The sequence below is a fragment of the Trifolium pratense genome, linkage group LG5 (genome assembly GCF_020283565.1).
Source record: "Trifolium pratense cultivar HEN17-A07 linkage group LG5, ARS_RC_1.1, whole genome shotgun sequence".
Taxonomy (NCBI): Eukaryota; Viridiplantae; Streptophyta; class Magnoliopsida; order Fabales; family Fabaceae; genus Trifolium; species Trifolium pratense.
Genome location: NC_060063.1, coordinates 50,051,140 through 50,071,604, shown reverse-complemented (window position 1 = coordinate 50,071,604; position 20,465 = coordinate 50,051,140). Strand labels below are relative to the sequence as shown.

Sequence of the window (20,465 nt, the reverse complement as noted above, 5' to 3'; positions counted from 1 at the left end):
AGAAATCCGAGAAACTAGAATAAAACACGATATTTTTCATTAATCTCGCCAAAAATTGAACGATAAAATTTTTAACACGGTGAAAACTAAACGAAATAAAAAAAAATCGAAAAAAGAGGTTCAACACAAGGACTTCCCAGGAGGTCACCCATCCTAGTACTACTCTCGCCCAAGCACGCTTAACTGCGGAGTTCTGATGGGATCCGGTGCATTAGTGCTGGTATGATCGCACCTGATATATAATACGGTTTAATTGTATATATGTCTTCCATCTTTCAGGCCAAATTTTGGAGAAATCCGATAAAGTAGAATAAAACACGATATTTTTCATTAATCTCGCCAAAAATTGAACGATAAAATTTATTACACGGTGAAAACTAAACGAAATAAAAAAAAATCGAAAAAAGAGGTGCAACACAAGGACTTCCCAGGAGGTCACCCATCCTAGTACTACTCTCGCCCAAGCACGCTTAACTGCGGAGTTCTGATGGGATCCGGTGCATTAGTGCTGGTATGATCGCACCTGATATATAATACGGTTTAATTGTATATATGTCTTCCATCTTTCAGGCCGAATTTTGGAGAAATCCGAGAAACTAGAATAAAACACGATATTTTTCATTAATCTCGCCAAAAATTGAACGATAAAATTTTTAACACGGTGAAAACTAAACGAAATAAAAAAAAATCGAAAAAAGAGGTTCAACACAAGGACTTCCCAGGAGGTCACCCATCCTAGTACTACTCTCGCCCAAGCACGCTTAACTGCGGAGTTCTGATGGGATCCGGTGCATTAGTGATGGTATGATCGCACCTGATATATAATACGGTTTAATTGTATATATGTCTTCCATCTTTCAGGCCAAATTTTGGAGAAATCCGATAAAGTAGAATAAAACACGATATTTTTCATTAATCTCGCCAAAAATATTTTTCATTAATCTCGCCAAAAATTGAACAATAAAATTTATTACACGGTAAAAACTAAACGAAATAAAAAAAAATCGAAAAAAGAGGTGCAACACAAGGACTTCCCAGGAGGTCACCCATCCTAGTACTACTCTCGCCCAAGCACGCTTAACTGCGGAGTTCTGATGGGATCCGGTGCATTAGTGCTGGTATGATCGCACCTGATATATAATACGGTTTAATTGTATATATGTCTTCCATCTTTCAGGCCGAATTTTGGAGAAATCCGAGAAACTAGAATAAAACACGATATTTTTCATTAATCTCGCCAAAAATTGAACGATAAAATTTTTAACACGGTGAAAACTAAACGAAATAAAAAAAAATCGAAAAAAGAGGTTCAACACAAGGACTTCCCAGGAGGTCACCCATCCTAGTACTACTCTCGCCCAAGCACGCTTAACTGCGGAGTTCTGATGGGATCCGGTGCATTAGTGCTGGTATGATCGCACCTGATATATAATACGGTTTAATTGTATATATGTCTTCCATCTTTCAGGCCGAATTTTGGAGAAATCCGAGAAACTAGAATAAAACACGATATTTTTCATTAATCTCGCCAAAAATTGAACGATAAAATTTTTAACACGGTGAAAACTAAACGAAATAAAAAAAAATCGAAAAAAGAGGTTCAACACAAGGACTTCCCAGGAGGTCACCCATCCTAGTACTACTCTCGCCCAAGCACGCTTAACTGCGGAGTTCTGATGGGATCCGGTGCATTAGTGCTGGTATGATCGCACCTGATATATAATACGGTTTAATTGTATATATGTCTTCCATCTTTCAGGCCAAATTTTGGAGAAATCCGATAAAGTAGAATAAAACACGATATTTTTCATTAATCTCGCCAAAAATTGAACAATAAAATTTATTACACGGTGAAAACTAAACGAAATAAAAAAAAATCGAAAAAAGAGGTGCAACACAAGGACTTCCCAGGAGGTCACCCATCCTAGTACTACTCTCGCCCAAGCACGCTTAACTGCGGAGTTCTGATGGGATCCGGTGCATTAGTGCTGGTATGATCGCACCTGATATATAATACGGTTTAATTGTATATATGTCTTCCATCTTTCAGGCCGAATTTTGGAGAAATCCGAGAAACTAGAATAAAACACGATATTTTTCATTAATCTCGCCAAAAATTGAACGATAAAATTTTTAACACGGTGAAAACTAAACGAAATAAAAAAAAATCGAAAAAAGAGGTTCAACACAAGGACTTCCCAGGAGGTCACCCATCCTAGTACTACTCTCGCCCAAGCACGCTTAACTGCGGAGTTCTGATGGGATCCGGTGCATTAGTGCTGGTATGATCGCACCTGATATATAATACGGTTTAATTGTATATATGTCTTCCATCTTTCAGGCCAAATTTTGGAGAAATCCGATAAAGTAGAATAAAACACGATATTTTTCATTAATCTCGCCAAAAATTGAACAATAAAATTTATTACACGGTGAAAACTAAACGAAATAAAAAAAAATCGAAAAAAGAGGTGCAACACAAGGACTTCCCAGGAGGTCACCCATCCTAGTACTACTCTCGCCCAAGCACGCTTAACTGCGGAGTTCTGATGGGATCCGGTGCATTAGTGCTGGTATGATCGCACCTGATATATAATACGGTTTAATTGTATATATGTCTTCCATCTTTCAGGCCGAATTTTGGAGAAATCCGAGAAACTAGAATAAAACACGATATTTTTCATTAATCTCGCCAAAAATTGAACGATAAAATTTTTAACACGGTGAAAACTAAACGAAATAAAAAAAAATCGAAAAAAGAGGTTCAACACAAGGACTTCCCAGGAGGTCACCCATCCTAGTACTACTCTCGCCCAAGCACGCTTAACTGCGGAGTTCTGATGGGATCCGGTGCATTAGTGATGGTATGATCGCACCTGATATATAATACGGTTTAATTGTATATATGTCTTCCATCTTTCAGGCCAAATTTTGGAGAAATCCGATAAAGTAGAATAAAACACGATATTTTTCATTAATCTCGCCAAAAATTGAACAATAAAATTTATTACACGGTAAAAACTAAACGAAATAAAAAAAATCGAAAAAAGAGGTGCAACACAAGGACTTCCCAGGAGGTCACCCATCCTAGTACTACTCTCGCCCAAGCACGCTTAACTGCGGAGTTCTGATGGGATCCGGTGCATTAGTGCTGGTATGATCGCACCTGATATATAATACGGTTTAATTGTATATATGTCTTCCATCTTTCAGGCCGAATTTTGGAGAAATCCGAGAAACTAGAATAAAACACGATATTTTTCATTAATCTCGCCAAAAATTGAACGATAAAATTTTTAACACGGTGAAAACTAAACGAAATAAAAAAAAATCGAAAAAAGAGGTTCAACACAAGGACTTCCCAGGAGGTCACCCATCCTAGTACTACTCTCGCCCAAGCACGCTTAACTGCGGAGTTCTGATGGGATCCGGTGCATTAGTGATGGTATGATCGCACCTGATATATAATACGGTTTAATTGTATATATGTCTTCCATCTTTCAGGCCAAATTTTGGAGAAATCCGATAAAGTAGAATAAAACACGATATTTTTCATTAATCTCGCCAAAAATTGAACAATAAAATTTATTACACGGTAAAAACTAAACGAAATAAAAAAAAATCGAAAAAAGAGGTGCAACACAAGGACTTCCCAGGAGGTCACCCATCCTAGTACTACTCTCGCCCAAGCACGCTTAACTGCGGAGTTCTGATGGGATCCGGTGCATTAGTGCTGGTATGATCGCACCTGATATATAATACGGTTTAATTGTATATATGTCTTCCATCTTTCAGGCCGAATTTTGGAGAAATCCGAGAAACTAGAATAAAACACGATATTTTTCATTAATCTCGCCAAAAATTGAACGATAAAATTTTTAACACGGTGAAAACTAAACGAAATAAAAAAAAATCGAAAAAAGAGGTTCAACACAAGGACTTCCCAGGAGGTCACCCATCCTAGTACTACTCTCGCCCAAGCACGCTTAACTGCGGAGTTCTGATGGGATCCGGTGCATTAGTGATGGTATGATCGCACCTGATATATAATACGGTTTAATTGTATATATGTCTTCCATCTTTCAGGCCAAATTTTGGAGAAATCCGATAAAGTAGAATAAAACACGATATTTTTCATTAATCTCGCCAAAAATTGAACAATAAAATTTATTACACGGTAAAAACTAAACGAAATAAAAAAAATCGAAAAAAGAGGTGCAACACAAGGACTTCCCAGGAGGTCACCCATCCTAGTACTACTCTCGCCCAAGCACGCTTAACTGCGGAGTTCTGATGGGATCCGGTGCATTAGTGCTGGTATGATCGCACCTGATATATAATACGGTTTAATTGTATATATGTCTTCCATCTTTCAGGCCGAATTTTGGAGAAATCCGAGAAACTAGAATAAAACACGATATTTTTCATTAATCTCGCCAAAAATTGAACGATAAAATTTTTAACACGGTGAAAACTAAACGAAATAAAAAAAAATCGAAAAAAGAGGTTCAACACAAGGACTTCCCAGGAGGTCACCCATCCTAGTACTACTCTCGCCCAAGCACGCTTAACTGCGGAGTTCTGATGGGATCCGGTGCATTAGTGATGGTATGATCGCACCTGATATATAATACGGTTTAATTGTATATATGTCTTCCATCTTTCAGGCCAAATTTTGGAGAAATCCGATAAAGTAGAATAAAACACGATATTTTTCATTAATCTCGCCAAAAATTGAACAATAAAATTTATTACACGGTGAAAACTAAACGAAATAAAAAAAAATCGAAAAAAGAGGTGCAACACAAGGACTTCCCAGGAGGTCACCCATCCTAGTACTACTCTCGCCCAAGCACGCTTAACTGCGGAGTTCTGATGGGATCCGGTGCATTAGTGCTGGTATGATCGCACCTGATATATAATACGGTTTAATTGTATATATGTCTTCCATCTTTCAGGCCGAATTTTGGAGAAATCCGAGAAACTAGAATAAAACACGATATTTTTCATTAATCTCGCCAAAAATTGAACGATAAAATTTTTAACACGGTGAAAACTAAACGAAATAAAAAAAAATCGAAAAAAGAGGTTCAACACAAGGACTTCCCAGGAGGTCACCCATCCTAGTACTACTCTCGCCCAAGCACGCTTAACTGCGGAGTTCTGATGGGATCCGGTGCATTAGTGATGGTATGATCGCACCTGATATATAATACGGTTTAATTGTATATATGTCTTCCATCTTTCAGGCCAAATTTTGGAGAAATCCGATAAAGTAGAATAAAACACGATATTTTTCATTAATCTCGCCAAAAATTGAACAATAAAATTTATTACACGGTAAAAACTAAACGAAATAAAAAAAAATCGAAAAAAGAGGTGCAACACAAGGACTTCCCAGGAGGTCACCCATCCTAGTACTACTCTCGCCCAAGCACGCTTAACTGCGGAGTTCTGATGGGATCCGGTGCATTAGTGCTGGTATGATCGCACCTGATATATAATACGGTTTAATTGTATATATGTCTTCCATCTTTCAGGCCGAATTTTGGAGAAATCCGAGAAACTAGAATAAAACACGATATTTTTCATTAATCTCGCCAAAAATTGAACGATAAAATTTTTAACACGGTGAAAACTAAACGAAATAAAAAAAAATCGAAAAAAGAGGTTCAACACAAGGACTTCCCAGGAGGTCACCCATCCTAGTACTACTCTCGCCCAAGCACGCTTAACTGCGGAGTTCTGATGGGATCCGGTGCATTAGTGATGGTATGATCGCACCTGATATATAATACGGTTTAATTGTATATATGTCTTCCATCTTTCAGGCCAAATTTTGGAGAAATCCGATAAAGTAGAATAAAACACGATATTTTTCATTAATCTCGCCAAAAATTGAACAATAAAATTTATTACACGGTAAAAACTAAACGAAATAAAAAAAATCGAAAAAAGAGGTGCAACACAAGGACTTCCCAGGAGGTCACCCATCCTAGTACTACTCTCGCCCAAGCACGCTTAACTGCGGAGTTCTGATGGGATCCGGTGCATTAGTGCTGGTATGATCGCACCTGATATATAATACGGTTTAATTGTATATATGTCTTCCATCTTTCAGGCCGAATTTTGGAGAAATCCGAGAAACTAGAATAAAACACGATATTTTTCATTAATCTCGCCAAAAATTGAACGATAAAATTTTTAACACGGTGAAAACTAAACGAAATAAAAAAAAATCGAAAAAAGAGGTTCAACACAAGGACTTCCCAGGAGGTCACCCATCCTAGTACTACTCTCGCCCAAGCACGCTTAACTGCGGAGTTCTGATGGGATCCGGTGCATTAGTGATGGTATGATCGCACCTAATATATAATACGGTTTAATTGTATATATGTCTTCCATCTTTCAGGCCAAATTTTGGAGAAATCCGATAAAGTAGAATAAAACACGATATTTTTCATTAATCTCGCCAAAAATTGAACAATAAAATTTATTACACGGTGAAAACTAAACGAAATAAAAAAAATCGAAAAAAGAGGTGCAACACAAGGACTTCCCAGGAGGTCACCCATCCTAGTACTACTCTCGCCCAAGCACGCTTAACTGCGGAGTTCTGATGGGATCCGGTGCATTAGTGCTGGTATGATCGCACCTGATATATAATACGGTTTAATTGTATATATGTCTTCCATCTTTCAGGCCGAATTTTGGAGAAATCCGAGAAACTAGAATAAAACACGATATTTTTCATTAATCTCGCCAAAAATTGAACGATAAAATTTTTAACACGGTGAAAACTAAACGAAATAAAAAAAAATCGAAAAAAGAGGTTCAACACAAGGACTTCCCAGGAGGTCACCCATCCTAGTACTACTCTCGCCCAAGCACGCTTAACTGCGGAGTTCTGATGGGATCCGGTGCATTAGTGATGGTATGATCGCACCTGATATATAATACGGTTTAATTGTATATATGTCTTCCATCTTTCAGGCCAAATTTTGGAGAAATCCGATAAAGTAGAATAAAACACGATATTTTTCATTAATCTCGCCAAAAATTGAACAATAAAATTTATTACACGGTAAAAACTAAACGAAATAAAAAAAAATCGAAAAAAGAGGTGCAACACAAGGACTTCCCAGGAGGTCACCCATCCTAGTACTACTCTCGCCCAAGCACGCTTAACTGCGGAGTTCTGATGGGATCCGGTGCATTAGTGCTGGTATGATCGCACCTGATATATAATACGGTTTAATTGTATATATGTCTTCCATCTTTCAGGCCGAATTTTGGAGAAATCCGAGAAACTAGAATAAAACACGATATTTTTCATTAATCTCGCCAAAAATTGAACGATAAAATTTTTAACACGGTGAAAACTAAACGAAATAAAAAAAAATCGAAAAAAGAGGTTCAACACAAGGACTTCCCAGGAGGTCACCCATCCTAGTACTACTCTCGCCCAAGCACGCTTAACTGCGGAGTTCTGATGGGATCCGGTGCATTAGTGATGGTATGATCGCACCTGATATATAATACGGTTTAATTGTATATATGTCTTCCATCTTTCAGGCCAAATTTTGGAGAAATCCGATAAAGTAGAATAAAACACGATATTTTTCATTAATCTCGCCAAAAATTGAACAATAAAATTTATTACACGGTAAAAACTAAACGAAATAAAAAAAATCGAAAAAAGAGGTGCAACACAAGGACTTCCCAGGAGGTCACCCATCCTAGTACTACTCTCGCCCAAGCACGCTTAACTGCGGAGTTCTGATGGGATCCGGTGCATTAGTGCTGGTATGATCGCACCTGATATATAATACGGTTTAATTGTATATATGTCTTCCATCTTTCAGGCCGAATTTTGGAGAAATCCGAGAAACTAGAATAAAACACGATATTTTTCATTAATCTCGCCAAAAATTGAACGATAAAATTTTTAACACGGTGAAAACTAAACGAAATAAAAAAAAATCGAAAAAAGAGGTTCAACACAAGGACTTCCCAGGAGGTCACCCATCCTAGTACTACTCTCGCCCAAGCACGCTTAACTGCGGAGTTCTGATGGGATCCGGTGCATTAGTGATGGTATGATCGCACCTGATATATAATACGGTTTAATTGTATATATGTCTTCCATCTTTCAGGCCAAATTTTGGAGAAATCCGATAAAGTAGAATAAAACACGATATTTTTCATTAATCTCGCCAAAAATTGAACAATAAAATTTATTACACGGTAAAAACTAAACGAAATAAAAAAAATCGAAAAAAGAGGTGCAACACAAGGACTTCCCAGGAGGTCACCCATCCTAGTACTACTCTCGCCCAAGCACGCTTAACTGCGGAGTTCTGATGGGATCCGGTGCATTAGTGCTGGTATGATCGCACCTGATATATAATACGGTTTAATTGTATATATGTCTTCCATCTTTCAGGCCGAATTTTGGAGAAATCCGAGAAACTAGAATAAAACACGATATTTTTCATTAATCTCGCCAAAAATTGAACGATAAAATTTTTAACACGGTGAAAACTAAACGAAATAAAAAAAAATCGAAAAAAGAGGTTCAACACAAGGACTTCCCAGGAGGTCACCCATCCTAGTACTACTCTCGCCCAAGCACGCTTAACTGCGGAGTTCTGATGGGATCCGGTGCATTAGTGATGGTATGATCGCACCTGATATATAATACGGTTTAATTGTATATATGTCTTCCATCTTTCAGGCCAAATTTTGGAGAAATCCGATAAAGTAGAATAAAACACGATATTTTTCATTAATCTCGCCAAAAATTGAACAATAAAATTTATTACACGGTAAAAACTAAACGAAATAAAAAAAATCGAAAAAAGAGGTGCAACACAAGGACTTCCCAGGAGGTCACCCATCCTAGTACTACTCTCGCCCAAGCACGCTTAACTGCGGAGTTCTGATGGGATCCGGTGCATTAGTGCTGGTATGATCGCACCTGATATATAATACGGTTTAATTGTATATATGTCTTCCATCTTTCAGGCCGAATTTTGGAGAAATCCGAGAAACTAGAATAAAACACGATATTTTTCATTAATCTCGCCAAAAATTGAACGATAAAATTTTTAACACGGTGAAAACTAAACGAAATAAAAAAAAATCGAAAAAAGAGGTTCAACACAAGGACTTCCCAGGAGGTCACCCATCCTAGTACTACTCTCGCCCAAGCACGCTTAACTGCGGAGTTCTGATGGGATCCGGTGCATTAGTGATGGTATGATCGCACCTAATATATAATACGGTTTAATTGTATATATGTCTTCCATCTTTCAGGCCAAATTTTGGAGAAATCCGATAAAGTAGAATAAAACACGATATTTTTCATTAATCTCGCCAAAAATTGAACAATAAAATTTATTACACGGTGAAAACTAAACGAAATAAAAAAAAATCGAAAAAAGAGGTGCAACACAAGGACTTCCCAGGAGGTCACCCATCCTAGTACTACTCTCGCCCAAGCACGCTTAACTGCGGAGTTCTGATGGGATCCGGTGCATTAGTGCTGGTATGATCGCACCTGATATATAATACGGTTTAATTGTATATATGTCTTCCATCTTTCAGGCCAAATTTTGGAGAAATCCGATAAAGTAGAATAAAACACGATATTTTTCATTAATCTCGCCAAAAATTGAACAATAAAATTTATTACACGGTGAAAACTAAACGAAATAAAAAAAAATCGAAAAAAGAGGTGCAACACAAGGACTTCCCAGGAGGTCACCCATCCTAGTACTACTCTCGCCCAAGCACGCTTAACTGCGGAGTTCTGATGGGATCCGGTGCATTAGTGCTGGTATGATCGCACCTGATATATAATACGGTTTAATTGTATATATGTCTTCCATCTTTCAGGCCGAATTTTGGAGAAATCCGAGAAACTAGAATAAAACACGATATTTTTCATTAATCTCGCCAAAAATTGAACGATAAAATTTTTAACACGGTGAAAACTAAACGAAATAAAAAAAAATCGAAAAAAGAGGTTCAACACAAGGACTTCCCAGGAGGTCACCCATCCTAGTACTACTCTCGCCCAAGCACGCTTAACTGCGGAGTTCTGATGGGATCCGGTGCATTAGTGATGGTATGATCGCACCTGATATATAATACGGTTTAATTGTATATATGTCTTCCATCTTTCAGGCCAAATTTTGGAGAAATCCGATAAAGTAGAATAAAACACGATATTTTTCATTAATCTCGCCAAAAATTGAACAATAAAATTTATTACACGGTGAAAACTAAACGAAATAAAAAAAAATCGAAAAAAGAGGTGCAACACAAGGACTTCCCAGGAGGTCACCCATCCTAGTACTACTCTCGCCCAAGCACGCTTAACTGCGGAGTTCTGATGGGATCCGGTGCATTAGTGCTGGTATGATCGCACCTGATATATAATACGGTTTAATTGTATATATGTCTTCCATCTTTCAGGCCAAATTTTGGAGAAATCCGATAAAGTAGAATAAAACACGATATTTTTCATTAATCTCGCCAAAAATTGAACAATAAAATTTATTACACGGTAAAAACTAAACGAAATAAAAAAAATCGAAAAAAGAGGTGCAACACAAGGACTTCCCAGGAGGTCACCCATCCTAGTACTACTCTCGCCCAAGCACGCTTAACTGCGGAGTTCTGATGGGATCCGGTGCATTAGTGCTGGTATGATCGCACCTGATATATAATACGGTTTAATTGTATATATGTCTTCCATCTTTCAGGCCGAATTTTGGAGAAATCCGAGAAACTAGAATAAAACACGATATTTTTCATTAATCTCGCCAAAAATTGAACGATAAAATTTTTAACACGGTGAAAACTAAACGAAATAAAAAAAAATCGAAAAAAGAGGTTCAACACAAGGACTTCCCAGGAGGTCACCCATCCTAGTACTACTCTCGCCCAAGCACGCTTAACTGCGGAGTTCTGATGGGATCCGGTGCATTAGTGATGGTATGATCGCACCTAATATATAATACGGTTTAATTGTATATATGTCTTCCATCTTTCAGGCCAAATTTTGGAGAAATCCGATAAAGTAGAATAAAACACGATATTTTTCATTAATCTCGCCAAAAATTGAACAATAAAATTTATTACACGGTAAAAACTAAACGAAATAAAAAAAATCGAAAAAAGAGGTGCAACACAAGGACTTCCCAGGAGGTCACCCATCCTAGTACTACTCTCGCCCAAGCACGCTTAACTGCGGAGTTCTGATGGGATCCGGTGCATTAGTGCTGGTATGATCGCACCTGATATATAATACGGTTTAATTGTATATATGTCTTCCATCTTTCAGGCCGAATTTTGGAGAAATCCGAGAAACTAGAATAAAACACGATATTTTTCATTAATCTCGCCAAAAATTGAACGATAAAATTTTTAACACGGTGAAAACTAAACGAAATAAAAAAAAATCGAAAAAAGAGGTTCAACACAAGGACTTCCCAGGAGGTCACCCATCCTAGTACTACTCTCGCCCAAGCACGCTTAACTGCGGAGTTCTGATGGGATCCGGTGCATTAGTGATGGTATGATCGCACCTAATATATAATACGGTTTAATTGTATATATGTCTTCCATCTTTCAGGCCAAATTTTGGAGAAATCCGATAAAGTAGAATAAAACACGATATTTTTCATTAATCTCGCCAAAAATTGAACAATAAAATTTATTACACGGTGAAAACTAAACGAAATAAAAAAAATCGAAAAAAGAGGTGCAACACAAGGACTTCCCAGGAGGTCACCCATCCTAGTACTACTCTCGCCCAAGCACGCTTAACTGCGGAGTTCTGATGGGATCCGGTGCATTAGTGCTGGTATGATCGCACCTGATATATAATACGGTTTAATTGTATATATGTCTTCCATCTTTCAGGCCAAATTTTGGAGAAATCCGATAAAGTAGAATAAAACACGATATTTTTCATTAATCTCGCCAAAAATTGAACAATAAAATTTATTACACGGTGAAAACTAAACGAAATAAAAAAAAATCGAAAAAAGAGGTGCAACACAAGGACTTCCCAGGAGGTCACCCATCCTAGTACTACTCTCGCCCAAGCACGCTTAACTGCGGAGTTCTGATGGGATCCGGTGCATTAGTGCTGGTATGATCGCACCTGATATATAATACGGTTTAATTGTATATATGTCTTCCATCTTTCAGGCCGAATTTTGGAGAAATCCGAGAAACTAGAATAAAACACGATATTTTTCATTAATCTCGCCAAAAATTGAACGATAAAATTTTTAACACGGTGAAAACTAAACGAAATAAAAAAAAATCGAAAAAAGAGGTTCAACACAAGGACTTCCCAGGAGGTCACCCATCCTAGTACTACTCTCGCCCAAGCACGCTTAACTGCGGAGTTCTGATGGGATCCGGTGCATTAGTGATGGTATGATCGCACCTGATATATAATACGGTTTAATTGTATATATGTCTTCCATCTTTCAGGCCAAATTTTGGAGAAATCCGATAAAGTAGAATAAAACACGATATTTTTCATTAATCTCGCCAAAAATTGAACAATAAAATTTATTACACGGTGAAAACTAAACGAAATAAAAAAAAATCGAAAAAAGAGGTGCAACACAAGGACTTCCCAGGAGGTCACCCATCCTAGTACTACTCTCGCCCAAGCACGCTTAACTGCGGAGTTCTGATGGGATCCGGTGCATTAGTGCTGGTATGATCGCACCTGATATATAATACGGTTTAATTGTATATATGTCTTCCATCTTTCAGGCCAAATTTTGGAGAAATCCGATAAAGTAGAATAAAACACGATATTTTTCATTAATCTCGCCAAAAATTGAACAATAAAATTTATTACACGGTAAAAACTAAACGAAATAAAAAAAATCGAAAAAAGAGGTGCAACACAAGGACTTCCCAGGAGGTCACCCATCCTAGTACTACTCTCGCCCAAGCACGCTTAACTGCGGAGTTCTGATGGGATCCGGTGCATTAGTGCTGGTATGATCGCACCTGATATATAATACGGTTTAATTGTATATATGTCTTCCATCTTTCAGGCCGAATTTTGGAGAAATCCGAGAAACTAGAATAAAACACGATATTTTTCATTAATCTCGCCAAAAATTGAACGATAAAATTTTTAACACGGTGAAAACTAAACGAAATAAAAAAAAATCGAAAAAAGAGGTTCAACACAAGGACTTCCCAGGAGGTCACCCATCCTAGTACTACTCTCGCCCAAGCACGCTTAACTGCGGAGTTCTGATGGGATCCGGTGCATTAGTGATGGTATGATCGCACCTAATATATAATACGGTTTAATTGTATATATGTCTTCCATCTTTCAGGCCAAATTTTGGAGAAATCCGATAAAGTAGAATAAAACACGATATTTTTCATTAATCTCGCCAAAAATTGAACAATAAAATTTATTACACGGTAAAAACTAAACGAAATAAAAAAAATCGAAAAAAGAGGTGCAACACAAGGACTTCCCAGGAGGTCACCCATCCTAGTACTACTCTCGCCCAAGCACGCTTAACTGCGGAGTTCTGATGGGATCCGGTGCATTAGTGCTGGTATGATCGCACCTGATATATAATACGGTTTAATTGTATATATGTCTTCCATCTTTCAGGCCGAATTTTGGAGAAATCCGAGAAACTAGAATAAAACACGATATTTTTCATTAATCTCGCCAAAAATTGAACGATAAAATTTTTAACACGGTGAAAACTAAACGAAATAAAAAAAAATCGAAAAAAGAGGTTCAACACAAGGACTTCCCAGGAGGTCACCCATCCTAGTACTACTCTCGCCCAAGCACGCTTAACTGCGGAGTTCTGATGGGATCCGGTGCATTAGTGATGGTATGATCGCACCTGATATATAATACGGTTTAATTGTATATATGTCTTCCATCTTTCAGGCCAAATTTTGGAGAAATCCGATAAAGTAGAATAAAACACGATATTTTTCATTAATCTCGCCAAAAATTGAACAATAAAATTTATTACACGGTAAAAACTAAACGAAATAAAAAAAATCGAAAAAAGAGGTGCAACACAAGGACTTCCCAGGAGGTCACCCATCCTAGTACTACTCTCGCCCAAGCACGCTTAACTGCGGAGTTCTGATGGGATCCGGTGCATTAGTGCTGGTATGATCGCACCTGATATATAATACGGTTTAATTGTATATATGTCTTCCATCTTTCAGGCCGAATTTTGGAGAAATCCGAGAAACTAGAATAAAACACGATATTTTTCATTAATCTCGCCAAAAATTGAACGATAAAATTTTTAACACGGTGAAAACTAAACGAAATAAAAAAAAATCGAAAAAAGAGGTTCAACACAAGGACTTCCCAGGAGGTCACCCATCCTAGTACTACTCTCGCCCAAGCACGCTTAACTGCGGAGTTCTGATGGGATCCGGTGCATTAGTGATGGTATGATCGCACCTAATATATAATACGGTTTAATTGTATATATGTCTTCCATCTTTCAGGCCAAATTTTGGAGAAATCCGATAAAGTAGAATAAAACACGATATTTTTCATTAATCTCGCCAAAAATTGAACAATAAAATTTATTACACGGTAAAAACTAAACGAAATAAAAAAAATCGAAAAAAGAGGTGCAACACAAGGACTTCCCAGGAGGTCACCCATCCTAGTACTACTCTCGCCCAAGCACGCTTAACTGCGGAGTTCTGATGGGATCCGGTGCATTAGTGCTGGTATGATCGCACCTGATATATAATACGGTTTAATTGTATATATGTCTTCCATCTTTCAGGCCGAATTTTGGAGAAATCCGAGAAACTAGAATAAAACACGATATTTTTCATTAATCTCGCCAAAAATTGAACGATAAAATTTTTAACACGGTGAAAACTAAACGAAATAAAAAAAAATCGAAAAAAGAGGTTCAACACAAGGACTTCCCAGGAGGTCACCCATCCTAGTACTACTCTCGCCCAAGCACGCTTAACTGCGGAGTTCTGATGGGATCCGGTGCATTAGTGATGGTATGATCGCACCTAATATATAATACGGTTTAATTGTATATATGTCTTCCATCTTTCAGGCCAAATTTTGGAGAAATCCGATAAAGTAGAATAAAACACGATATTTTTCATTAATCTCGCCAAAAATTGAACAATAAAATTTATTACACGGTGAAAACTAAACGAAATAAAAAAAATCGAAAAAAGAGGTGCAACACAAGGACTTCCCAGGAGGTCACCCATCCTAGTACTACTCTCGCCCAAGCACGCTTAACTGCGGAGTTCTGATGGGATCCGGTGCATTAGTGCTGGTATGATCGCACCTGATATATAATACGGTTTAATTGTATATATGTCTTCCATCTTTCAGGCCGAATTTTGGAGAAATCCGAGAAACTAGAATAAAACACGATATTTTTCATTAATCTCGCCAAAAATTGAACGATAAAATTTTTAACACGGTGAAAACTAAACGAAATAAAAAAAATCGAAAAAAGAGGTTCAACACAAGGACTTCCCAGGAGGTCACCCATCCTAGTACTACTCTCGCCCAAGCACGCTTAACTGCGGAGTTCTGATGGGATCCGGTGCATTAGTGCTGGTATGATCGCACCTGATATATAATACGGTTTAATTGTATATATGTCTTCCATCTTTCAGGCCGAATTTTGGAGAAATCCGAGAAACTAGAATAAAACACGATATTTTTCATTAATCTCGCCAAAAATTGAACGATAAAATTTTTAACACGGTGAAAACTAAACGAAATAAAAAAAAATCGAAAAAAGAGGTTCAACACAAGGACTTCCCAGGAGGTCACCCATCCTAGTACTACTCTCGCCCAAGCACGCTTAACTGCGGAGTTCTGATGGGATCCGGTGCATTAGTGATGGTATGATCGCACCTGATATATAATACGGTTTAATTGTATATATGTCTTCCATCTTTCAGGCCAAATTTTGGAGAAATCCGATAAAGTAGAATAAAACACGATATTTTTCATTAATCTCGCCAAAAATTGAACAATAAAATTTATTACACGGTAAAAACTAAACGAAATAAAAAAAATCGAAAAAAGAGGTGCAACACAAGGACTTCCCAGGAGGTCACCCATCCTAGTACTACTCTCGCCCAAGCACGCTTAACTGCGGAGTTCTGATGGGATCCGGTGCATTAGTGCTGGTATGATCGCACCTGATATATAATACGGTTTAATTGTATATATGTCTTCCATCTTTCAGGCCGAATTTTGGAGAAATCCGAGAAACTAGAATAAAACACGATATTTTTCATTAATCTCGCCAAAAATTGAACGATAAAATTTTTAACACGGTGAAAACTAAACGAAATAAAAAAAAATCGAAAAAAGAGGTTCAACACAAGGACTTCCCAGGAGGTCACCCATCCTAGTACTACTCTCGCCCAAGCACGCTTAACTGCGGAGTTCTGATGGGATCCGGTGCATTAGTGATGGTATGATCGCACCTGATATATAATACGGTTTAATTGTATATATGTCTTCCATCTTTCAGGCCAAATTTTGGAGAAATCCGATAAAGTAGAATAAAACACGATATTTTTCATTAATCTCGCCAAAAATTGAACAATAAAATTTATTACACGGTAAAAACTAAACGAAATAAAAAAAATCGAAAAAAGAGGTGCAACACAAGGACTTCCCAGGAGGTCACCCATCCTAGTACTACTCTCGCCCAAGCACGCTTAACTGCGGAGTTCTGATGGGATCCGGTGCATTAGTGCTGGTATGATCGCACCTGATATATAATACGGTTTAATTGTATATATGTCTTCCATCTTTCAGGCCGAATTTTGGAGAAATCCGAGAAACTAGAATAAAACACGATATTTTTCATTAATCTCGCCAAAAATTGAACGATAAAATTTTAACACGGTGAAAACTAAACGAAATAAAAAAAAATCGAAAAAAGAGGTTCAACACAAGGACTTCCCAGGAGGTCACCCATCCTAGTACTACTCTCGCCCAAGCACGCTTAACTGCGGAGTTCTGATGGGATCCGGTGCATTAGTGATGGTATGATCGCACCTAATATATAATACGGTTTAATTGTATATATGTCTTCCATCTTTCAGGCCAAATTTTGGAGAAATCCGATAAAGTAGAATAAAACACGATATTTTTCATTAATCTCGCCAAAAATTGAACAATAAAATTTATTACACGGTAAAAACTAAACGAAATAAAAAAAATCGAAAAAAGAGGTGCAACACAAGGACTTCCCAGGAGGTCACCCATCCTAGTACTACTCTCGCCCAAGCACGCTTAACTGCGGAGTTCTGATGGGATCCGGTGCATTAGTGCTGGTATGATCGCACCTGATATATAATACGGTTTAATTGTATATATGTCTTCCATCTTTCAGGCCGAATTTTGGAGAAATCCGAGAAACTAGAATAAAACACGATATTTTTCATTAATCTCGCCAAAAATTGAACGATAAAATTTTTAACACGGTGAAAACTAAACGAAATAAAAAAAAATCGAAAAAAGAGGTTCAACACAAGGACTTCCCAGGAGGTCACCCATCCTAGTACTACTCTCGCCCAAGCACGCTTAACTGCGGAGTTCTGATGGGATCCGGTGCATTAGTGATGGTATGATCGCACCTAATATATAATACGGTTTAATTGTATATATGTCTTCCATCTTTCAGGCCAAATTTTGGAGAAATCCGATAAAGTAGAATAAAACACGGTATTTTTCATTAATCTCGCCAAAAATTGAACAATAAAATTTATTACACGGTAAAAACTAAACGAAATAAAAAAAATCGAAAAAAGAGGTGCAACACAAGGACTTCCCAGGAGGTCACCCATCCTAGTACTACTCTCGCCCAAGCACGCTTAACTGCGGAGTTCTGATGGGATCCGGTGCATTAGTGCTGGTATGATCGCACCTGATATATAATACGGTTTAATTGTATATATGTCTTCCATCTTTCAGGCCGAATTTTGGAGAAATCCGAGAAACTAGAATAAAACACGATATTTTTCATTAATCTCGCCAAAAATTGAACGATAAAATTTTTAACACGGTGAAAACTAAACGAAATAAAAAAAAATCGAAAAAAGAGGTTCAACACAAGGACTTCCCAGGAGGTCACCCATCCTAGTACTACTCTCGCCCAAGCACGCTTAACTGCGGAGTTCTGATGGGATCCGGTGCATTAGTGATGGTATGATCGCACCTAATATATAATACGGTTTAATTGTATATATGTCTTCCATCTTTCAGGCCAAATTTTGGAGAAATCCGATAAAGTAGAATAAAACACGGTATTTTTCATTAATCTCGCCAAAAATTGAACAATAAAATTTATTACACGGTAAAAACTAAACGAAATAAAAAAAATCGAAAAAAGAGGTGCAACACAAGGACTTCCCAGGAGGTCACCCATCCTAGTACTACTCTCGCCCAAGCACGCTTAACTGCGGAGTTCTGATGGGATCCGGTGCATTAGTGCTGGTATGATCGCACCTGATATATAATACGGTTTAATTGTATATATGTCTTCCATCTTTCAGGCCGAATTTTGGAGAAATCCGAGAAACTAGAATAAAACACGATATTTTTCATTAATCTCGCCAAAAATTGAACGATAAAATTTTTAACACGGTGAAAACTAAACGAAATAAAAAAAAATCGAAAAAAGAGGTTCAACACAAGGACTTCCCAGGAGGTCACCCATCCTAGTACTACTCTCGCCCAAGCACGCTTAACTGCGGAGTTCTGATGGGATCCGGTGCATTAGTGATGGTATGATCGCACCTAATATATAATACGGTTTAATTGTATATATGTCTTCCATCTTTCAGGCCAAATTTTGGAGAAATCCGATAAAGTAGAATAAAACACGATATTTTTCATTAATCTCGCCAAAAATTGAACAATAAAATTTATTACACGGTAAAAACTAAACGAAATAAAAAAAATCGAAAAAAGAGGTGCAACACAAGGACTTCCCAGGAGGTCACCCATCCTAGTACTACTCTCGCCCAAGCACGCTTAACTGCGGAGTTCTGATGGGATCCGGTGCATTAGTGCTGGTATGATCGCACCTGATATATAATACGGTTTAATTGTATATATGTCTTCCATCTTTCAGGCCGAATTTTGGAGAAATCCGAGAAACTAGAATAAAACACGATATTTTTCATTAATCTCGCCAAAAATTGAACGATAAAATTTTTAACACGGTGAAAACTAAACGAAATAAAAAAAAATCGAAAAAAGAGGTTCAACACAAGGACTTCCCAGGAGGTCACCCATCCTAGTACTACTCTCGCCCAAGCACGCTTAACTGCGGAGTTCTGATGGGATCCGGTGCATTAGTGATGGTATGATCGCACCTAATATATAATACGGTTTAATTGTATATATGTCTTCCATCTTTCAGGCCAAATTTTGGAGAAATCCGATAAAGTAGAATAAAACACGATATTTTTCATTAATCTCGCCAAAAATTGAACAATAAAATTTATTACACGGTAAAAACTAAACGAAATAAAAAAAATCGAAAAAAGAGGTGCAACACAAGGACTTCCCAGGAGGTCACCCATCCTAGTACTACTCTCGCCCAAGCACGCTTAACTGCGGAGTTCTGATGGGATCCGGTGCATTAGTGCTGGTATGATCGCACCTGATATATAATACGGTTTAATTGTATATATGTCTTCCATCTTTCAGGCCGAATTTTGGAGAAATCCGAGAAACTAGAATAAAACACGATATTTTTCATTAATCTCGCCAAAAATTGAACGATAAAATTTTTAACACGGTGAAAACTAAACGAAATAAAAAAAAATCGAAAAAAGAGGTTCAACACAAGGACTTCCCAGGAGGTCACCCATCCTAGTACTACTCTCGCCCAAGCACGCTTAACTGCGGAGTTCTGATGGGATCCGGTGCATTAGTGATGGTATGATCGCACCTAATATATAATACGGTTTAATTGTATATATGTCTTCCATCTTTCAGGCCAAATTTTGGAGAAATCCGATAAAGTAGAATAAAACACGATATTTTTCATTAATCTCGCCAAAAATTGAACAATAAAATTTATTACACGGTAAAAACTAAACGAAATAAAAAAAATCGAAAAAAGAGGTGCAACACAAGGACTTCCCAGGAGGTCACCCATCCTAGTACTACTCTCGCCCAAGCACGCTTAACTGCGGAGTTCTGATGGGATCCGGTGCATTAGTGCTGGTATGATCGCACCTGATATATAATACGGTTTAATTGTATATATGTCTTCCATCTTTCAGGCCGAATTTTGGAGAAATCCGAGAAACTAGAATAAAACACGATATTTTTCATTAATCTCGCCAAAAATTGAACGATAAAATTTTTAACACGGTGAAAACTAAACGAA

The 20,465-nt window shown here is 37.5% G+C and overlaps 70 non-coding genes across 70 annotated transcripts; all 70 read right to left on the bottom strand.

Annotated features, from left to right (window-relative positions):
* Positions 1-115: 115 nt before the first annotated feature.
* Positions 116-234, bottom strand: LOC123887591. The gene has a single exon (XR_006801604.1). It is a non-coding gene; the product is annotated as a 5S ribosomal RNA (ribosomal RNA).
* Positions 235-406: 172 nt separating this feature from the next.
* On the bottom strand, positions 407-525 carry LOC123887904. Its single transcript, XR_006801892.1, has one exon. It is a non-coding gene; the product is annotated as a 5S ribosomal RNA (ribosomal RNA).
* A 172-nt stretch (positions 526-697) lies between these two features.
* LOC123887654 lies at positions 698-816 on the bottom strand. Its single transcript, XR_006801664.1, has one exon. It is a non-coding gene; the product is annotated as a 5S ribosomal RNA (ribosomal RNA).
* Positions 817-1,013: 197 nt separating this feature from the next.
* LOC123887900 lies at positions 1,014-1,132 on the bottom strand. Its single transcript, XR_006801889.1, has one exon. It is a non-coding gene; the product is annotated as a 5S ribosomal RNA (ribosomal RNA).
* Positions 1,133-1,304: 172 nt separating this feature from the next.
* On the bottom strand, positions 1,305-1,423 carry LOC123887589. The gene has a single exon (XR_006801603.1). It is a non-coding gene; the product is annotated as a 5S ribosomal RNA (ribosomal RNA).
* A 172-nt stretch (positions 1,424-1,595) lies between these two features.
* LOC123887588 lies at positions 1,596-1,714 on the bottom strand. Its single transcript, XR_006801602.1, has one exon. It is a non-coding gene; the product is annotated as a 5S ribosomal RNA (ribosomal RNA).
* A 172-nt stretch (positions 1,715-1,886) lies between these two features.
* LOC123887888 lies at positions 1,887-2,005 on the bottom strand. The gene has a single exon (XR_006801877.1). It is a non-coding gene; the product is annotated as a 5S ribosomal RNA (ribosomal RNA).
* Positions 2,006-2,177: 172 nt separating this feature from the next.
* On the bottom strand, positions 2,178-2,296 carry LOC123887587. The gene has a single exon (XR_006801601.1). It is a non-coding gene; the product is annotated as a 5S ribosomal RNA (ribosomal RNA).
* A 172-nt stretch (positions 2,297-2,468) lies between these two features.
* LOC123887877 lies at positions 2,469-2,587 on the bottom strand. Its single transcript, XR_006801866.1, has one exon. It is a non-coding gene; the product is annotated as a 5S ribosomal RNA (ribosomal RNA).
* A 172-nt stretch (positions 2,588-2,759) lies between these two features.
* On the bottom strand, positions 2,760-2,878 carry LOC123887653. Its single transcript, XR_006801663.1, has one exon. It is a non-coding gene; the product is annotated as a 5S ribosomal RNA (ribosomal RNA).
* Positions 2,879-3,049: 171 nt separating this feature from the next.
* Positions 3,050-3,168, bottom strand: LOC123887875. The gene has a single exon (XR_006801864.1). It is a non-coding gene; the product is annotated as a 5S ribosomal RNA (ribosomal RNA).
* Positions 3,169-3,340: 172 nt separating this feature from the next.
* On the bottom strand, positions 3,341-3,459 carry LOC123887652. The gene has a single exon (XR_006801662.1). It is a non-coding gene; the product is annotated as a 5S ribosomal RNA (ribosomal RNA).
* A 172-nt stretch (positions 3,460-3,631) lies between these two features.
* Positions 3,632-3,750, bottom strand: LOC123887865. Its single transcript, XR_006801854.1, has one exon. It is a non-coding gene; the product is annotated as a 5S ribosomal RNA (ribosomal RNA).
* Positions 3,751-3,922: 172 nt separating this feature from the next.
* On the bottom strand, positions 3,923-4,041 carry LOC123887651. Its single transcript, XR_006801661.1, has one exon. It is a non-coding gene; the product is annotated as a 5S ribosomal RNA (ribosomal RNA).
* Positions 4,042-4,212: 171 nt separating this feature from the next.
* On the bottom strand, positions 4,213-4,331 carry LOC123887853. The gene has a single exon (XR_006801843.1). It is a non-coding gene; the product is annotated as a 5S ribosomal RNA (ribosomal RNA).
* Positions 4,332-4,503: 172 nt separating this feature from the next.
* On the bottom strand, positions 4,504-4,622 carry LOC123887650. Its single transcript, XR_006801660.1, has one exon. It is a non-coding gene; the product is annotated as a 5S ribosomal RNA (ribosomal RNA).
* A 172-nt stretch (positions 4,623-4,794) lies between these two features.
* LOC123887844 lies at positions 4,795-4,913 on the bottom strand. The gene has a single exon (XR_006801834.1). It is a non-coding gene; the product is annotated as a 5S ribosomal RNA (ribosomal RNA).
* Positions 4,914-5,085: 172 nt separating this feature from the next.
* LOC123887649 lies at positions 5,086-5,204 on the bottom strand. Its single transcript, XR_006801659.1, has one exon. It is a non-coding gene; the product is annotated as a 5S ribosomal RNA (ribosomal RNA).
* Positions 5,205-5,376: 172 nt separating this feature from the next.
* On the bottom strand, positions 5,377-5,495 carry LOC123887832. The gene has a single exon (XR_006801824.1). It is a non-coding gene; the product is annotated as a 5S ribosomal RNA (ribosomal RNA).
* A 172-nt stretch (positions 5,496-5,667) lies between these two features.
* LOC123887648 lies at positions 5,668-5,786 on the bottom strand. Its single transcript, XR_006801658.1, has one exon. It is a non-coding gene; the product is annotated as a 5S ribosomal RNA (ribosomal RNA).
* Positions 5,787-5,957: 171 nt separating this feature from the next.
* Positions 5,958-6,076, bottom strand: LOC123887820. Its single transcript, XR_006801813.1, has one exon. It is a non-coding gene; the product is annotated as a 5S ribosomal RNA (ribosomal RNA).
* Positions 6,077-6,248: 172 nt separating this feature from the next.
* Positions 6,249-6,367, bottom strand: LOC123887647. The gene has a single exon (XR_006801657.1). It is a non-coding gene; the product is annotated as a 5S ribosomal RNA (ribosomal RNA).
* A 171-nt stretch (positions 6,368-6,538) lies between these two features.
* LOC123887811 lies at positions 6,539-6,657 on the bottom strand. Its single transcript, XR_006801804.1, has one exon. It is a non-coding gene; the product is annotated as a 5S ribosomal RNA (ribosomal RNA).
* A 172-nt stretch (positions 6,658-6,829) lies between these two features.
* LOC123887646 lies at positions 6,830-6,948 on the bottom strand. The gene has a single exon (XR_006801656.1). It is a non-coding gene; the product is annotated as a 5S ribosomal RNA (ribosomal RNA).
* A 172-nt stretch (positions 6,949-7,120) lies between these two features.
* Positions 7,121-7,239, bottom strand: LOC123887799. The gene has a single exon (XR_006801793.1). It is a non-coding gene; the product is annotated as a 5S ribosomal RNA (ribosomal RNA).
* A 172-nt stretch (positions 7,240-7,411) lies between these two features.
* LOC123887645 lies at positions 7,412-7,530 on the bottom strand. The gene has a single exon (XR_006801655.1). It is a non-coding gene; the product is annotated as a 5S ribosomal RNA (ribosomal RNA).
* Positions 7,531-7,701: 171 nt separating this feature from the next.
* Positions 7,702-7,820, bottom strand: LOC123887787. The gene has a single exon (XR_006801783.1). It is a non-coding gene; the product is annotated as a 5S ribosomal RNA (ribosomal RNA).
* Positions 7,821-7,992: 172 nt separating this feature from the next.
* On the bottom strand, positions 7,993-8,111 carry LOC123887643. The gene has a single exon (XR_006801653.1). It is a non-coding gene; the product is annotated as a 5S ribosomal RNA (ribosomal RNA).
* Positions 8,112-8,282: 171 nt separating this feature from the next.
* Positions 8,283-8,401, bottom strand: LOC123887774. The gene has a single exon (XR_006801772.1). It is a non-coding gene; the product is annotated as a 5S ribosomal RNA (ribosomal RNA).
* Positions 8,402-8,573: 172 nt separating this feature from the next.
* Positions 8,574-8,692, bottom strand: LOC123887642. Its single transcript, XR_006801652.1, has one exon. It is a non-coding gene; the product is annotated as a 5S ribosomal RNA (ribosomal RNA).
* A 171-nt stretch (positions 8,693-8,863) lies between these two features.
* LOC123887763 lies at positions 8,864-8,982 on the bottom strand. The gene has a single exon (XR_006801761.1). It is a non-coding gene; the product is annotated as a 5S ribosomal RNA (ribosomal RNA).
* Positions 8,983-9,154: 172 nt separating this feature from the next.
* LOC123887641 lies at positions 9,155-9,273 on the bottom strand. The gene has a single exon (XR_006801651.1). It is a non-coding gene; the product is annotated as a 5S ribosomal RNA (ribosomal RNA).
* A 172-nt stretch (positions 9,274-9,445) lies between these two features.
* On the bottom strand, positions 9,446-9,564 carry LOC123887751. Its single transcript, XR_006801751.1, has one exon. It is a non-coding gene; the product is annotated as a 5S ribosomal RNA (ribosomal RNA).
* Positions 9,565-9,736: 172 nt separating this feature from the next.
* Positions 9,737-9,855, bottom strand: LOC123887742. Its single transcript, XR_006801742.1, has one exon. It is a non-coding gene; the product is annotated as a 5S ribosomal RNA (ribosomal RNA).
* Positions 9,856-10,027: 172 nt separating this feature from the next.
* On the bottom strand, positions 10,028-10,146 carry LOC123887640. Its single transcript, XR_006801650.1, has one exon. It is a non-coding gene; the product is annotated as a 5S ribosomal RNA (ribosomal RNA).
* A 172-nt stretch (positions 10,147-10,318) lies between these two features.
* Positions 10,319-10,437, bottom strand: LOC123887731. Its single transcript, XR_006801734.1, has one exon. It is a non-coding gene; the product is annotated as a 5S ribosomal RNA (ribosomal RNA).
* Positions 10,438-10,608: 171 nt separating this feature from the next.
* Positions 10,609-10,727, bottom strand: LOC123887722. Its single transcript, XR_006801725.1, has one exon. It is a non-coding gene; the product is annotated as a 5S ribosomal RNA (ribosomal RNA).
* Positions 10,728-10,899: 172 nt separating this feature from the next.
* LOC123887639 lies at positions 10,900-11,018 on the bottom strand. Its single transcript, XR_006801649.1, has one exon. It is a non-coding gene; the product is annotated as a 5S ribosomal RNA (ribosomal RNA).
* A 171-nt stretch (positions 11,019-11,189) lies between these two features.
* Positions 11,190-11,308, bottom strand: LOC123887711. Its single transcript, XR_006801714.1, has one exon. It is a non-coding gene; the product is annotated as a 5S ribosomal RNA (ribosomal RNA).
* A 172-nt stretch (positions 11,309-11,480) lies between these two features.
* Positions 11,481-11,599, bottom strand: LOC123887638. Its single transcript, XR_006801648.1, has one exon. It is a non-coding gene; the product is annotated as a 5S ribosomal RNA (ribosomal RNA).
* Positions 11,600-11,770: 171 nt separating this feature from the next.
* On the bottom strand, positions 11,771-11,889 carry LOC123887702. Its single transcript, XR_006801708.1, has one exon. It is a non-coding gene; the product is annotated as a 5S ribosomal RNA (ribosomal RNA).
* A 172-nt stretch (positions 11,890-12,061) lies between these two features.
* Positions 12,062-12,180, bottom strand: LOC123887690. Its single transcript, XR_006801699.1, has one exon. It is a non-coding gene; the product is annotated as a 5S ribosomal RNA (ribosomal RNA).
* A 172-nt stretch (positions 12,181-12,352) lies between these two features.
* Positions 12,353-12,471, bottom strand: LOC123887637. The gene has a single exon (XR_006801647.1). It is a non-coding gene; the product is annotated as a 5S ribosomal RNA (ribosomal RNA).
* Positions 12,472-12,643: 172 nt separating this feature from the next.
* LOC123887677 lies at positions 12,644-12,762 on the bottom strand. The gene has a single exon (XR_006801687.1). It is a non-coding gene; the product is annotated as a 5S ribosomal RNA (ribosomal RNA).
* Positions 12,763-12,933: 171 nt separating this feature from the next.
* On the bottom strand, positions 12,934-13,052 carry LOC123887666. The gene has a single exon (XR_006801676.1). It is a non-coding gene; the product is annotated as a 5S ribosomal RNA (ribosomal RNA).
* Positions 13,053-13,224: 172 nt separating this feature from the next.
* LOC123887636 lies at positions 13,225-13,343 on the bottom strand. The gene has a single exon (XR_006801646.1). It is a non-coding gene; the product is annotated as a 5S ribosomal RNA (ribosomal RNA).
* Positions 13,344-13,514: 171 nt separating this feature from the next.
* On the bottom strand, positions 13,515-13,633 carry LOC123887655. The gene has a single exon (XR_006801665.1). It is a non-coding gene; the product is annotated as a 5S ribosomal RNA (ribosomal RNA).
* A 172-nt stretch (positions 13,634-13,805) lies between these two features.
* On the bottom strand, positions 13,806-13,924 carry LOC123887635. Its single transcript, XR_006801645.1, has one exon. It is a non-coding gene; the product is annotated as a 5S ribosomal RNA (ribosomal RNA).
* Positions 13,925-14,095: 171 nt separating this feature from the next.
* On the bottom strand, positions 14,096-14,214 carry LOC123887644. Its single transcript, XR_006801654.1, has one exon. It is a non-coding gene; the product is annotated as a 5S ribosomal RNA (ribosomal RNA).
* A 172-nt stretch (positions 14,215-14,386) lies between these two features.
* Positions 14,387-14,505, bottom strand: LOC123887634. Its single transcript, XR_006801644.1, has one exon. It is a non-coding gene; the product is annotated as a 5S ribosomal RNA (ribosomal RNA).
* Positions 14,506-14,676: 171 nt separating this feature from the next.
* LOC123887633 lies at positions 14,677-14,795 on the bottom strand. The gene has a single exon (XR_006801643.1). It is a non-coding gene; the product is annotated as a 5S ribosomal RNA (ribosomal RNA).
* A 172-nt stretch (positions 14,796-14,967) lies between these two features.
* Positions 14,968-15,086, bottom strand: LOC123887632. Its single transcript, XR_006801642.1, has one exon. It is a non-coding gene; the product is annotated as a 5S ribosomal RNA (ribosomal RNA).
* A 171-nt stretch (positions 15,087-15,257) lies between these two features.
* On the bottom strand, positions 15,258-15,376 carry LOC123887620. Its single transcript, XR_006801632.1, has one exon. It is a non-coding gene; the product is annotated as a 5S ribosomal RNA (ribosomal RNA).
* Positions 15,377-15,547: 171 nt separating this feature from the next.
* On the bottom strand, positions 15,548-15,666 carry LOC123887586. Its single transcript, XR_006801600.1, has one exon. It is a non-coding gene; the product is annotated as a 5S ribosomal RNA (ribosomal RNA).
* Positions 15,667-15,838: 172 nt separating this feature from the next.
* LOC123887631 lies at positions 15,839-15,957 on the bottom strand. The gene has a single exon (XR_006801641.1). It is a non-coding gene; the product is annotated as a 5S ribosomal RNA (ribosomal RNA).
* Positions 15,958-16,128: 171 nt separating this feature from the next.
* LOC123887609 lies at positions 16,129-16,247 on the bottom strand. Its single transcript, XR_006801621.1, has one exon. It is a non-coding gene; the product is annotated as a 5S ribosomal RNA (ribosomal RNA).
* Positions 16,248-16,419: 172 nt separating this feature from the next.
* Positions 16,420-16,538, bottom strand: LOC123887630. The gene has a single exon (XR_006801640.1). It is a non-coding gene; the product is annotated as a 5S ribosomal RNA (ribosomal RNA).
* Positions 16,539-16,709: 171 nt separating this feature from the next.
* LOC123887597 lies at positions 16,710-16,828 on the bottom strand. The gene has a single exon (XR_006801610.1). It is a non-coding gene; the product is annotated as a 5S ribosomal RNA (ribosomal RNA).
* Positions 16,829-16,999: 171 nt separating this feature from the next.
* Positions 17,000-17,118, bottom strand: LOC123887629. Its single transcript, XR_006801639.1, has one exon. It is a non-coding gene; the product is annotated as a 5S ribosomal RNA (ribosomal RNA).
* Positions 17,119-17,289: 171 nt separating this feature from the next.
* Positions 17,290-17,408, bottom strand: LOC123887585. The gene has a single exon (XR_006801599.1). It is a non-coding gene; the product is annotated as a 5S ribosomal RNA (ribosomal RNA).
* A 172-nt stretch (positions 17,409-17,580) lies between these two features.
* Positions 17,581-17,699, bottom strand: LOC123887627. Its single transcript, XR_006801638.1, has one exon. It is a non-coding gene; the product is annotated as a 5S ribosomal RNA (ribosomal RNA).
* Positions 17,700-17,870: 171 nt separating this feature from the next.
* Positions 17,871-17,989, bottom strand: LOC123887573. Its single transcript, XR_006801588.1, has one exon. It is a non-coding gene; the product is annotated as a 5S ribosomal RNA (ribosomal RNA).
* Positions 17,990-18,161: 172 nt separating this feature from the next.
* Positions 18,162-18,280, bottom strand: LOC123887626. The gene has a single exon (XR_006801637.1). It is a non-coding gene; the product is annotated as a 5S ribosomal RNA (ribosomal RNA).
* A 171-nt stretch (positions 18,281-18,451) lies between these two features.
* Positions 18,452-18,570, bottom strand: LOC123887913. Its single transcript, XR_006801901.1, has one exon. It is a non-coding gene; the product is annotated as a 5S ribosomal RNA (ribosomal RNA).
* Positions 18,571-18,742: 172 nt separating this feature from the next.
* Positions 18,743-18,861, bottom strand: LOC123887625. The gene has a single exon (XR_006801636.1). It is a non-coding gene; the product is annotated as a 5S ribosomal RNA (ribosomal RNA).
* A 171-nt stretch (positions 18,862-19,032) lies between these two features.
* LOC123887894 lies at positions 19,033-19,151 on the bottom strand. Its single transcript, XR_006801883.1, has one exon. It is a non-coding gene; the product is annotated as a 5S ribosomal RNA (ribosomal RNA).
* Positions 19,152-19,323: 172 nt separating this feature from the next.
* On the bottom strand, positions 19,324-19,442 carry LOC123887624. Its single transcript, XR_006801635.1, has one exon. It is a non-coding gene; the product is annotated as a 5S ribosomal RNA (ribosomal RNA).
* A 171-nt stretch (positions 19,443-19,613) lies between these two features.
* On the bottom strand, positions 19,614-19,732 carry LOC123887793. Its single transcript, XR_006801787.1, has one exon. It is a non-coding gene; the product is annotated as a 5S ribosomal RNA (ribosomal RNA).
* Positions 19,733-19,904: 172 nt separating this feature from the next.
* Positions 19,905-20,023, bottom strand: LOC123887623. Its single transcript, XR_006801634.1, has one exon. It is a non-coding gene; the product is annotated as a 5S ribosomal RNA (ribosomal RNA).
* A 171-nt stretch (positions 20,024-20,194) lies between these two features.
* LOC123887683 lies at positions 20,195-20,313 on the bottom strand. Its single transcript, XR_006801693.1, has one exon. It is a non-coding gene; the product is annotated as a 5S ribosomal RNA (ribosomal RNA).
* Positions 20,314-20,465: the final 152 nt, after the last annotated feature.